The sequence below is a fragment of the Benincasa hispida genome, chromosome 6 (genome assembly GCF_009727055.1).
Source record: "Benincasa hispida cultivar B227 chromosome 6, ASM972705v1, whole genome shotgun sequence".
Classification (NCBI taxonomy): Eukaryota; Viridiplantae; Streptophyta; class Magnoliopsida; order Cucurbitales; family Cucurbitaceae; genus Benincasa; species Benincasa hispida.
Window position 1 is genome coordinate 27233189 of NC_052354.1, and position 15404 is coordinate 27248592.

Below are 15404 nucleotides of genomic sequence, written 5' to 3' on the forward strand. Positions count from 1 at the left end.
TGTAGATATATTTCTGTCCACTTGATTTAACTGTAATCAGTAAGTCGACCCTTCACAAGTTACTAATAACGGTTAGGTCAAATGTTGTTTTACCCCCGAAATTACTTCTTGCTCCTTAAGTCCCGTTGTTTCTCTAATGAACAATTGGTTTGTGATTCAATCACTAAACCAAGTCTCTCTCCGGGCAATGAGAGGGTGGAGTCTCTTGTTCAAGACCTAGAATTAGTACTTAAGAGAACAACCTTTCCACTAACCTTAAAAGCGAGTACGAGTGAATTATGTCTTGCACCCTATGTCCCCAGCTATCTACCCGGTCTTACCCCTGAAATGGGAGGCTTATTAAGCCAGCACTATTTGAGCCAAACCTCACCTATGCAAATCTAAGGATAATCCCGGATAAACAGGAGTTCATAACTAGCTCAGAATTAAGGTCGAGTTGTCTAGGTCATCTCTTTGAAATAGTCAGTCTTAAAAAGTAAACAATGTTATAAAGTAAAAGTGACTTATTTCTTGGTTCTGGTCTTATATAAACTTTTTGCATAGGATGCCCCCATTCGCATGTCTCCACATAAAAAATTTAGGATCACATTGTTTGTACTAAATACAAAGTGGGCCGCATTCGATAGTGTTATCAGAATAAGGTACGCAACCTTATTCATATACTATAGACCGTTTTGGCTATCTACTTGAACTTGATCCATTTTATGTCTCTATACAAAGTACAATTTCTCATGTTATAACCATGGATTTTAGTTTATTAGATTTAGTCTTTACAAGCGCAATTTACATATTCAACAACAGTTTTATTGAATAAACGTCAATAACATCTTTATAGAATATGTTTAACATTACAAACTGCGAGTTTTTAGGACATACAACTCAACAATTTATTGTGCTATCCTCCTCCTTATCAGCATTTTTATACTCATTATACATTCTTCTATTCACATCTTCAATTCTCTTCCCAATTTCATTTGTCATCTCTTCATCATATAAAGTCATAAGTATAAATATAAAAAATTCCAACTTATAATGATGATCTAAAACAACAGCAACATACAAAAGAAGATTTATCCTATCATTTTCCTTCCAATATTTGTCAAATTTTGCTTCCATTCTTCTTGCCATGGCAGACAACAAAGGATTATCACATATTGAATAATCTTGAATTTGTTGTTGAATTAGACAAATTTCATGGAAATAGAGATTTGATGTTACAATCAATGAAGCAAAAATTTGCACAATAACATCATGAAATAACTTCAAGAACTTGATTAATGCATGTGCATTATCCCAATCTTCACTCATAATACGACCACTACATTTTTTCTTGTCATTTTTCAAAAATTACAAAGCATATTGTTCATCCTCCACTTCTAATCTTTCAAATACTTTTTGAAAATTTTCAACAACGTCTAGCATAATATATGTGGAATTCCATCTAGTAGGAACATCCAAATAAAGTAAATTTTTACTAGCTATTTTCTCATTTCTCATGCAATTTTGAAAAGTAGCTAGTCTAGATGGTGAAGATCTTACGTATGGAATTGCATGCCGAATTTTAACAATTGAATCATTGAGTTCTTTCAGAGCATCCCCCACAATGAGATTTAGAATATAAGCACAACATCTTACATGCAAATATTCTCCATCTAAAATGGTCTCATTCCAATTTATCAGTTTTCTTCTCAAATAATTAATGGCCACATCATTGGAGCTAGCATTATGTATCGTCACACTCAAAACATTATCTATCCACCAATCCAACAAACATTTTTCAAAATTCATTTCCCAATGGTTTTTCCTTTATGATTTGGAATCAAGCAAAAGTTTAAAATTCTTTTTTATAAATTCCAATCATCATCCATAAAGTGTGCTGTGAGAACCATATAACCAACATTTTGAATTGCAATTCTTCACTGCTGTCTATGAATTGCTTCATTAAATACACAGCCTATCGTTTAGCTCACGAGAAACTACACAAAAGCTTCAAGTGTTTGTCTAAACGATCGTGTACACATGCCATTATATAAAAGATCGTGTAGCATTTTACTAAACGATCGCGTGGCTAGCGAGTTTCTCTAAACGATCGTGTAAAGGATCAAACCTATTGTACTAAACGATCGTGTAAACAATCAAACTTGTTTTACTAAGCGATCGTGTTCTTTTACTGAACGATCAAGCACCACAGTCTATACAATATACAATATCCTTCTCCCACTTGCTTGGTCGTATAGTGCAATCGTCGTTTCTTCCTTCCCTCTACCAAATCCAACAGAGCCCACACCTCCTAGATTCTCACTCCGAGAATACCATAGTTACTGAATGGTGGTGTCCGAAAAGGTAACTTGTTCATGGAGAAGTGTGTTCGTGACTACTGGATGATTGAGTAGACCATCCAAGCGACAACAAGAGGTTGTTGTTCCAGACTCCACGAAAGCGAGAGAAAGTCAGAAGAAACATTCTTCAAAGGTAAGCCTCTCACCACTTTTATATTTAATTTCTAAAGCATGTCGTAATTTGTTTTAAGATGCATATCTAGTTTGCATGTTTATGAATGCTTGTAATTCTGTCACAATGAATTTGGATCGGTCGTGCTTCCATTCATGAGTTCTCTTTGATAAAAATTCCTTCAATTGGTATCAGAGCCAGGTTCTGATATTCCAAATACATTAATGTATAGAATAGCATTTACATTCTTGGTGGGTGTAAGCATGTCTACATTCTGTTTAAGTGTTAAATATGTATGTGGATGTGGATTAATGGAGTTTTTGGGATGGTTGCCTCTGGTTATTGAGTTCTTTTACATTCAAAGTTAATTGTAAGGGCCCCTGTATTTTTGGGCATATTAACTTGCTATCGAGTCTGTAATTCAAAGTGTTTGAGTTAATGTGAGTCGTTCATGATGAAGCTTTAAAGCAAGGAGTTGCGCATTACTTGGAGGAAGAAGAAGACCAAGCGTTGGTCAGATTGTGTAAATGATGGGGGGTAAGCGATGTGATAGTCGGCTGCAAGGTAAATGCGTGCACACTAAAAAATCGTATAACTCAGCAAGCTTCATCGCTTAGTCACTGACTACACGATCGCGTAGTAAAAGTTACTTCGCACTTGTTCTATGATCGTCTAGACGATCGTGCTTCACAACAACGTAGTCGTCTATACGATCGTTTAAACTTATATTGTTTTAATTAGTGCGCTAAACGATTGAGTGGCCTCACGCTTCATCGCATTGTAAATGGTACTTAATCGTAGCAAAATGATCGTGGTTACTCGCCCAATTTACTAAACGATCAGGGAGGCTTTGCCTGGGTGGTTCAAGACCCGGTTCACTTATGAACCGGTTTGCTCAATGGATTTTTGTAACAAATAGAATTTAATTTCCAATTTTTTAGGCTAATCATCCCAGTCTATTAGTTTTGTGAATGTACATGAGATGTATGTTTTATTATATGTCATATGGTATGCCATATAGTTGAAATCCCATCTTAGGTTATGCATTGGTCATGCATCATCTCTATATTGTAAGAGTTATGATATAGTAGTTTGCATGATTTAAATTACTTAAGAGCATGCTCATGCATCATATAATATAAGAGTTATATTTATGCATGCATTAAGTATAGACATGCATCATCTTTATATTATAAGTGTTATAGTATAAGTGTGTATGGTAGCATGTTTGCTTAGTTCATTACCAAGTATATAAGAGTTATATATAATAATGAATGGACATTGCATGAAGCATGACGCATAGGTTAAATTTATAAGAGTTATAAATACCTAGTTATGCACAGCAATGTGGAATGGTTTTGGTTGTTTCTTTTATAAGTGTTATAAGGAAATTAGAACTAAAATCAATAAAAAAGACATGCATGCAAACTTAGGCTTGAATTATGGTTTTAAAAGAGTTTTAAAACTTGGTGGAGATAAACCTAAGATCACGGTTCTAATGAGATTAGCAACCTAAGGTTTAATCTTTTAATCAGTTTAATAGGATTAAATTGACTAATAAAAGATTAAATATGTTGCAAATCTATCTATAAGGGACCTTTTGTCTAAGGCGGGTTCTGTCTAGGCTGGGGTACTTAAGCTGACGAAAACGGAACACCCCTACCTGGGAACCTACCTAGAAAGGTGAATTAGATAGATTTGATGCATGCATGCAAATTTGAGGATAGTCCGTTAAAAAGTTTAATGGGACTTGACTTGAACTAGTTTAATTTCAAAGACAAAAGTTGTTTTTGAGCAAATTAAACACACTTAGATAAAATCAGTAGTCGGATGGTCTAAGTTAATGAACCCCTAGGTAGAACATTCAGTGGGAGCTACTTGGGGTATATGATACTTCATTTAAACCTTTTTCATTTTTCTCCCTTTATATTCACACCATGAGATCTATCATCGGTCTCGTGGCACCCTGGGAGTGCCCCCTAAAGGATGGTGTTTGGGTAGGTCAATACCAAGGTGAATGGAGAGAATGTTCATAGTAAGTGGGAGCGGGATGTATGACAACATATCCCACGATCTCTCTCATTAGGTTGGATAATGTTTTTGTGCATCGCCTCAAGGAACCCTGGGAGTGTCCCCCTATAGGATGCCAGTTTTGCACGATTCTTTATCGGATCTCCTGTATAGGATAAGGTCGCTTTATTTTCTTGTCCTAATTTGCATTTTCCCTACAGTTGGCATTAGGGCGGGACTTTAGGGCCGAAAATAAGGGGTTACACTTAGCAAAACTGTTAAAGGTTAACAGTTTTAAACGAATAATGGTGACTCTTAGGGTTAGTTAAAAGAGTTGTTTCTGCCTAATGGTTAAGAGTGTCTCATCCTAGTGAAAGGGCATCTGATCACCCCACCGGTGACTTTTGTCCTACCTCGCTGAGGTATCATTACGAAATAGATGTCTTTTCACTTAGGGTACATGGAAACTATTTTGCTAAAATTAAAATTGATGTTAAAAGTGGTAATTGCATAGACTCATTAAGTTTGTTCGTTTTTCAGCAATGTAATGGCTACAGCCACATTAGCTCTATTAAGCATCGATAAGTTGACTAGCGAGAACTACGCTAGCTAGAAACACACGATCACTATAATATTAATCATCGATGATCTGAGGTTCGTCCATACGGAGGAGTGTTTCGGGAGGCTTATGAGCAATGGACACGAGAAGACCTAAGCTTACATCTTGGCCAGTCTGAATGACGTTTTGGCCAAAAAATATGAGCCTATGGTCTCGACGCGTGATATCATGGAGTCCCTGTGGGGAATGTTTGAACAACCGTCTAGACAGCTCAAGCATGAAGCTCTTAAATTCATCTTCAACTCCAAAATGGAGGAAGACACATCTGTGCGTGAACATGTTCTAAACATGATGGTCCACTTCAATGTGGCAGAGTTGAATGGGTCGCGCATCGATGAGGGCAGCCAGGTTAGCATCATTCTACAGTCGTTCTCAGATAGCTTCCTGCACTTTTTCAGTAATGCTATACTGAACAAAGTAGACTATACCCTTAAAACTCTCCTCGACGAGTTGCAAACATTTCAATCCTTGCTGAAAAGTAAAGAGAAGAAGGGAGGTGAGGCAAATGTTGCTTCATCTTCAAAGAAGTTCCTTCGAGGTTCAAACCTCAAGGACTAAGTTTGCACCTTCTACTTCTAACACTTCCAAGTGGAAGAAGAAGAAGAGTAGTAAAGAGGAGGGGAAGGCACCTGTTAACCCACAGCCTATCACCCAACGGGGTAGACGACCAACGTCGGTTGACAAAGGAAAGTATTTCCATTGCAACCAGGATGGGCACTGGAAGTGGAATTGTCCTCGCTGGATAAATGAGAAGAAGAAGGCTAAGGTCAAGGCAAAACAAGGTAAATATGATTTACTAGTTTTGGAAACCTGTTTAGTGGAGAATGATGATTCTACCTGGATGATTGACTCTGGGGCCACTGATCATGTTTGTTCTTCTTTTAAGGGGATTATATCCTAGAGACAGCTTAAGACTGGTGAGATGACGTTGTGAGTAGGCACTAGACATGCCATCTCAGCTGTGGCAGTGGGAGGACTCCAGTTGACTTTACAGAAGAAGACTATCATTTTAAATGATGTGTATGTAATTCCCGAATTAAAGCGGAACTTAATTTCTGTAAAGTGTTTGATTCAATATAAATATACTCTTCATTTCGAATTGAATAAAATGTTTATTGTTAAAGATGGTGTATTGAAGGAACTGTTATACAAGAGTACCTATGAACGGAAGTGGATCTTTCTAATTCATTGTGACACAATTTTCACATATACATTCAGACATATAGATATGCATTATACAATACTAAATTACTGGCATGCTTAAAGAATAAAAAACAAGAGAACGAGTAAACGTACCAATTGAAGAGTTTCTTCTTGGTAAGACTCACTCTCTCCGCGAATGAACTTCTCTTGCTTTTGCTAGACCAACAAACAATCATTTAGCAACTCTTCAGTCGTCTACCACAAATGGCTTCACACGAACAACAGGAAATGGGGATGATACCACCACTCGGAGCCCTTAGTATTCTCGGAGTGAGAATCCAAAGAGTAGGCTTTATTCGGATTCGTAGAGGTGAGGAGGAAAGGCAATCGTGTACTAAAGATCAAGCAAGTGGGAGAAAGGAACGACTATTTATATAGTCGGGTACTTGATCGTTTAGGCAAGGTACACGATCATGTAGGAAAAACTGGGAGATCATCTATACGATCGTTTAGTTAGCCTCGGGCACTAAGCGATCGTTTAGTGAATGCGCGCGCGGGTGTGTGATCGTTTAGTGAATGCATGCGTGTGTGCGATCATTTAGTAAACGCAAGCTTATCGTATATGCGCTCAATCACTAAGCGATAGAAGCTATCACACCATGAGAAAATTATGCATTTCTTAGATAGTTTGCAAAATGAAAACAATTTTCATTTTATTCTTCAGTTACGATAACCGAATTGAATCCCACTAATGCATGATTTCGGAGAAAACGGTGGGCAATTATCTCATAACCGTCCAATTAATAAAATAATAAATATAATCATATTATATTCATAACCTATAGCTTGATATCATATATCAACCATAGTGTTTTCTCCTCTACTTGAAATAAATCATATTTATATCCAATTTCCTCCAAATTAATGTATCTCATATATTTAGTCAATCATATCATACACAATTAACCAGTTCAATTATATCATATATAATCAAACACCCTCTTGTCAATTTGAACATTTCAAACTGACCCAAAAACTAATTCTCAACTTGTATCCAAGCTACCAAGGGGACCTTATGGACCTATGGCCCGAAGCTCCAACGATACATGAATAGATGACTAAAGTCTTTAACTACGAGCTCCACCATCCGTTAACTGCCAGGCATTCTACTAAAGGCCAACAATTGAACTCTTCTTACCACAAATATATTTCTGTGTCCATCGGATATAACCAATCATGAGTACGATAACCCTTCACAGATGCTCGTAAGTACAGTTGGGCCAATTTACCGTTTTGCCCCTATAGTTACATCTCACTCCTTAAGTACCATTGATCCGTCTAATGAACAATACAACATAGTCCTACTATGTGTGAACACCTCTCGAGCCAAGAGAATGTGTGTAACGCCACATCGTTCATGCCCCGAGATCAGCCCTTAAGGAAGTTATCTATCTACTTACCCCTACTTCGGGGAAGGAGTGAATTCCATCTTGTGTAGCTGAGTTCCCAGCTCCCAAGTTAGACAAATCCCCAAAGTGGTAGGCTTCAGTTTGCGAACTGGCTACTCGCACCCATGCAAATCAAAGAACCGCCCTCAATGATAGGAGTTCCGATGAGTGTGCGAGCCAGGGGAGGCTATGAGTATTTCATCACTTTTACTGATGATTACTCCTGGTATGGGTCTGTTTATTTGATGCACCAGAAGTCTGAATTCTTTGAAAAGTTCAAAGAGTTCAAGGCTGAAGTTGAAAACGCATTGGATAGACAAATTAAAACACTTCGATCAGATCGGGATGGAGAGTTTTTGGATTCTAAGTTCCAGAACTATATGATAGAACATGGAATCGTTTCCCAACTTTCAGTGTCAGGTACACCTCAACAGAATGGTGTAGCAGAGAGGAGAAATAGAATCTTATTGGACATGGTTTGATCGATGATGAGTTACGCTTCCTTTGGGGTTTTGCAGTAGAGACTGCAACTTATATCTTCAACTGTGTTCCTTCAAAGAGTGTTGCGAGAACACGTTTGGAGTTTTGGAACGGGCGTAAAGCTAGTTTACGTCACTTCTGCATATGCAGTTTCCCAGCACATGTGCTTTAGTCTAATCCAAAGAAACTAGAACCATGTTCGAGGTTGTGCCTCTTTGTAGGCTACCCCAAAGGTACACGAAGGGGTTACTTTTATGATCCTAAGGAAAACAGAGTGTTTGTGTTTATGATCGCTACCTTCCTTGAGGAGGATCGTATGAGGGAGCACAATTCACATAGTAAGATCGTGTTGCGTGAACTTTCCAACGAAACTACTGAAACTTCAAGAAGAGTTGTTGAAGGACCTACTTCATCAACAAGAGTTGTTGATGGAAGTTCATCTAATAGATCAGTTCCACCTCAAGAGTTGAGGGGACCTCGAAGTAGTGGGAGGGTTGCGAACCCATCTGTTCACTGTATGGGTTTTGCAGAAATCCTAGCTATGGTAGCCAATGGCGAGGTTGAGGATCCGTTGTCTTATCATTAGGCAATGAAGATGTTGACGGGGATGAATGGATCAAAGCCATAAATCTCGAGATAGAGTCGATGTACTTTAACTCAGTATGGGATCTTGCAGATCAATCCGATGGGGTAAAACCTATAGATTGCAAATGGATCTACAAAAGGAAACGGGGTGCCAATGGGAAGGTGCAAACTTTCAAAGCTAGACTTGTGGCAAAGGGTTATACCCAGATGGAAGGATTTGACTATGAGGAGACTTTCTCTCTATTGCCATGTTAAAGTCTATCCGCATCCTCCTGTCCATTGCCTCATATTATAACTATGAGATATGGCAAATGGACGTTAAGACTGCCTTTCTGAATGGGAATCTTGATGAGACCATTTATATGGTGCAGCCCAAGGGATTCATAGTCCAAGGTCAAAAGCAAAAATTTTGCAAACTAAATCGGTCCATTTATGAACTGAAACAAGCATCTCAATCTTGGAACATTCGGTTTGACACTACGATCAAATCGTACGGCTTTAACCTAAACGTGGATGAGCCTTGTGTCTACAAGAAAATCATCAATAGTTCAGTAGTTTTCCTAGTGTTGTATGTAGATGATATCCTACCCATTGGAAATGATGTAGGTCTATTAACATCAATTAAGAACTGGCTAGCAACCCAATTCCAAATGAAATATTTAAGAAAGGCTCAGTTTATTCTGGGTATTTAGATCTTTCGGGATCAAAACAACACAGTGCTAGTGCTGTCTCAGGCATCGTACATTAATAAGATGTTGCTCAAGTACTCGATGCAAAACTCCAAAAGGGACCTAGGCATGGAGTTACATTGCTAAGGAAATGTGTCTTAAGACACCTCAAGAGGTTGAGGAGATGAGACGGGACCCCTATGCATATGTCGTTGGCAGTTTGATGATACGATATTGTGTACTAGACTAAACATGTGCTATGCTGTGGGGATAGTCAGTAGATATCAGTCTAATCTAGGACAAGGTTACTGGATCGCCGTCAAGAATATCCTCAAGGATCTCCAGAGAACGAGAGACTACATGCTCATGTATGGATCTAAGGATTTGATCCTTACTAGATACACGGACTCTGACTTTCTGACTAATAAAGATTCTCGAAAATCCATATCAGGTTCAGTGTTCACTCTTAATGGAGGAGCTGTAGTATGGCGAAGCACTAAGCAGGGGTGCATCGCCAACTCCACGATGGAGGCCGAATATGTAGTGGCTTGTGAAGCTGCTAAGGAGGTCGTTTGGTTCAGGAAGTTTCTAAAGGATCTAGAAGTTGTTCCAGACATGTCTAGGCCCATCACCTTCTATTGTGATAATAGTGGTGTTGTGGTGAACTCTAAAAGCCTAAGAGTCACAAGCGCGGTAAACATATAGAGCGGGAGTATCATCTCATTGCGAGATAGTACATCGAGGAGATGTAAATTGCTTTGGAGCACAACGGCTATAATTTCTTAGGATCACCTTTAGAACATGGGTCTATGGGACTGCCTACAATTAGACTAGGGTAAGTGGGAGATTTTTGTATTAGGCCTTAATGCCCTAGTTTATTATTTTGGACTTGTTGTTATGTACACCCATTCGCTTTAGGACAAGTGGGAGATTGTTGGGGTTTATGCCCTAAACTTTCGTTGGGTCCTGTAGTTTGTAAATACGTGTATTGAACAAACGCTTGTGATGTAATAATATGAGATGTTTTCTTCACTATTGTCTATGAAACATGAGATTTTTTATTTGCATTTACCAAAACCAATAAACTAAGATCCGTGGTTGTCGTTGTAACTTAAGTATGTATGTGGAGACATACAAGTGGATCATGCCTTTAGGTTCCAAAGTACTAGAATATTCACGAAATCCTTTTGGTTCAACCACCCTAAATGGAATCTCTTCAACAATAACAAATTTGTAAGTGTTAGTCTACATTTCTTGGCGCTAAAAGTTGTGGCAACCAAACTAAGCTTCCTTCTCCTTTCTTTTCTGTTTTTTCAAGCAATAGCTTTTCTTTAGTGTAATTTATTCTTCTTGGATATTTTTTACACTTAGTACGAATATGCTTTAACATGTTTGTGGTACCATTCATTTGAGTATCACATGTATAGGTAACACCACAATAATTACACTTTGCTCTAGGGAAATCAGACTTACCTTCAACTTTTGTAAAATGTTCCCATGCACTTGAGGTCTTATTCGTAGTAGTTACTTTATTCTTCTTCACCACTTTTGTTTCACTGGATGGCGAGTGGGTGGTGACTTCCTCTTGTCATTTTTCTTTGTGCTCAAACTTGTATTTTCAGTCACACCTTCCATAGAAAACAACTATTTAACAAAATAAAAATGACATTAACAATTTTCTAGAATTGATATTCTAAAATATTAGTTTTTTTTCCTTAAACAATTTCCACAAAAAACAATAGAAATAATTAAATTTTGTAAATATAAAACATTAAAATCAACATATCCATTAATTTGGAGAACGATACCTGAGATGGAAGATGAAACTTAGAACTTGGAAGTTGGACAAAATGAAAATGAAAATGAACTTACGAGCTGTGGCTGGATGAATGATTCCGAGTAGGGCTGGATATCCGATATACGACTTTGAGTACGGATGAACAGCAGCTAGGTTCACGTTGTATGCACGTGAACATGAAGGTGGCTGGATGAACGAGTTAGAAATTTAAAGAGACAAGGAAAATGAAAAGGCAGAAGGAAGAAGACGAAGCGTTTCAGCAATGTTTGCCCTTGGATTTTTCTATATATTTTCCTTGCTATCAGTGATGTAATGACAGAGGCTTTAAATAGCCAATACATAAGAAATAATAAAGAATGAAAGATTATATTTGTACAAATCTGATTGGTTGGGATAAATATTCCTTCTAACAATTTTTTCTTCTAGGAGAGTGATGACATGGCCTGAGTGTGTTGACTGGGCAGCTGACTGTTTGTCCATGTGTGTTGCTGACTTGTTCTTCTCTAACATCTCCCCTCAAACGAGAGGGTACATCAAGTACACCAATTTTGGAACGAAGAGACTGGAAGTGGGAATGTGTGAGAGGTTTTGTGAGAGTCAGCAAGATGACTTGCCGAAGGAACATACCAAACTTCCAAGGCTCCACGAAGGACATGATCTCGTAAAAAGTGAGCATGATCTCAATGTGTTTTGTTCTGGTATGAAACACAGGATTGGTGGCAATGGCAGCAGCGCTTAAGTTGTCACACCATATGATTGGTTTGACAGAAGATAACATCCCAAGTTTCGACATCAGTTGATTGAGCCATATGACTTCAGAGGCAGTGTGTGCTAAGGCCCGATATTCAGATTCAGTACTTGATCGGGCTACGGCTATTTGCTTTTTGGATGACCAAGAAATTAATTTGTTTTCAATGAAATACAGTATGCTACAACTGATTTTCGATCATCAATATTGGAGGCCCAATCTGCATCCGAGTAGGCAGAGATTGATAGGTCGAAGCTTGGTTGAAACAATAGACTAAAGTGTTTGGTTGCAGTGATGTATCGAAGGATGCGTTTTACAACTTGCTAGTGAACATCAGTTGGTTTTTGAAGAAATTGACTTAAGTGGTTGACTATATATGCGATTTCCGGTCGGGTTGTGGTGAGGTACTGCAATGCTCCAATTGTGCTTCTATAGATAAAAGGATCCTCGAGAGGAGTACCATCAGCAATAGACAAGTGTTTGCCAAGAACACTGGGGATGGGGTAGGCTTCAAGTTTTTGAGTTGTAAACGGTGTAGAAGGTCATCCACATATTTTGCTTGATTTATGATGAGACTAGAATCAAGATAGTGAATTTGAAGGCTAAGGAAATATGTGAGTTCTCCCAAGTCTTTGAGAGCAAAGGTGTTATCTAATGACCGAATGAGTTGATTGATTGTTGAGGGATCATTACCAGTTACAATAACATCATCAACATAGACCAGAAGGAAAATAATAGAGGACTGCTTGTTGTAGATGAAGAGAAAAGAATCAGACCTTGAGTTTGTGAATCCCCATCGAAGGAGCTCCCTTGTGAGAGTAGCGTTCCAGGCCTGAGGGGCCTGTTTTAAGCCATAAAGGGCTTTGTCAAGCTTGCAGACATGATGTGGGTAAGATGGATGTACATACCCAGAAGGCTGTGTCATATACACATTTTCTTCTAGAGTTCCATTCAGAAAGGCATTGTCAAAGTCTAGTTGTCATAGACTCCATCCATGAAAGGTAGCAATGTTGAGAATCATCCGAATTGTTGAAAGCTTTACAACCGGACTGAATGTCTCAAAGAAATCTATGACGGGGTTCTAGTGAAATCCTTTTGCTACAAGTCGTGCTTTGTAGCGTTAAACTGAACCATCAGAGTTGCGCTTGATTCTGAAACCCCATTTATGCCCTACAATGTTCATGTCTAGTGTAGGAGGTACAAGCGCCCAGGTCTGGTTTTTAATTAAGGCAGCATATTCGGCATCCATGTCTTGCTTCCAAGGAGGAGAAGTTAAGGCATCTTGAGTTCGAGTAGGTTCAGTTACCGACCAGTCAACAGAGGATGAAGTAATGAGGATTTTTGGTTTGAAGATACCAGCTTTCCCTCGGGTTATCATAGGATGAGTGGGTAAAGGAACAGGTTTGGCTGATGAAGGATTTGTAAGGTCAGGTTGAAGGTATCGAGTGAAGAAGGCAGGAGGTACACGATCGGGTGGTGATGATATTGGTAAACGATCAAGTAGGCGATCAGGTACAGGTGAACGGTCATTTAGAAAAGGATTTGGTAGACGATTGGGTGAGAAAGGGACAGGTAGACGATCGTTAGATGTAGTTAAGCGATCGTGTAGGCAATCGGGTGTGGGTAAACGATCGTTTAGTGATGAGGGAGGTGAACTATCAGGTTGGGTTGATATTGGTAGACGATCGTATAAAGATGGTGCTGGTAAACAATCGTGTAGACGATCAGGTGAGGGTAGGCGATGGGTGGTAGGTAAGCAATCGTCAAGAGGTGAACGATCGTTTAGGGATGGATCAGGTGGGCGATTGGTTAAGCGATAGTGTTGTGAGGGAGTTGGTATACGATCGTGTAGACGATTTTGAAAGGTTAAGCGATGGGTAATGGGTAAGCAATCAGGTGATAAATTTGGTAGGCGATGGGCATTTGGTAAGCGATCGTGTGGTAAGGAATTTGGTATACGATCGGGTAGGCGATTTAGAGAAGGTGAGCAATGGGTAGTAGGTAAGCGATTGGTGGATTTGGTAAGCGATGAACACTTCGTGAGTGATCGTGTGGTAATTGATTAGATACACGATCGGGTAGGCGATTGGTGATAGGTAAGCGATCAATTGAATTTTGTGGGCTATGAGCAATAGGTGAGTGATCGTGTAGATATGGGGTAAACGATCGTTGGGTTTGAGGTAGACGATAATGTATGAGATCGTTCTGTGGGCAGGGATCATTGTGTGGAAAGATGGGGAGGGTGAGTTTGGGTGAGGAATTGAGCTGGTTTTTGGGATTAGACTGGGATAAATAGGTGAAAAGAAATTCATCCTCATTGAAGGTGACATGCCGAGAGATGATGATTCGGCCATCTTAGGTTAGACATTTGAAGCCTTTGTGTTGTTGACTGGGGCCTAAATACACACATTTTTCTGAGTGAAAGTTGAATTTGTTGTGCTGAAAGGGCCGGAGGTATGGAAAGCAAGCGCAGTACCTCTATTAGGAGTCCATTTATGAGCATGGTGATTGTGAGGAAAGAATCCCACCAAAAACTCAAGGGTAGGCTGGCCTGTGCTAGCAGTGTAAGGCTGGTTTCTACAAATGTCTGTGTTTTCTTTCTACTCAACCATTTTGAGCAGAAGTGTAAAGGCATGATAGCCAGACTATGATTCCTTTTGAGTTGCATAGCTGATGGATTTTGGCATACTTACCTCCGTTATCAGACTGTAGAGCTTTAATTGTTGTGTTAAATTGGTTCTGAACATAAATAAGAAAGTGCTGAAAAGCTTCTAAAGCACCACTTTTTTGTCTCAAGGGATAGATCCAGGTGTATCTGCCATAATCATCGACAAACAGTATGTAATATCTAAAACCGTCTGATGAAACAATAGGGGCAGGTCCCTATAAGTCAGAGTGAATCAGTTCAAAAGGTTTGGTAGCATGGCTTTCAGACTTAGAAAATGGTAGACAATAAGCTTTACCCAAAGGACATGATTCATAAAACATATTCTCTTCATTACTTTGAGCTTTCATATTATAAGCACTAATGATAGAATTAAAGAGTGATTGTTTATTAGCCAAATGTCATTGTTTATCAATAATAAAGAGTGATAGATAGTGTCATTTTGTTATATTTGAAAGCATTTCCAGTATTTTTGCCAATCTAAACAATTAACCTATCATGAATTTCAAATAATTTTCAAATGTTTCTTTCATAACAATAAATGGAGTTCGTACATTAAAGAAAATGACAAATATCAATTTAATACCCGTGAACTTTGAAAGTTGTATTAATTTAAACTTTAAACTAATAATTATATCAATTTAAACCGTGAACTTTGGAAGTTATATTAATTTAAAACCATAAACTAATACTTGTATCAATTTAAACCTTGAACTTTCATAAATATATCAATTTAAACTCTAAACTTTCATCAATATATCAATATATACCTTTAGATTTAATTTAACA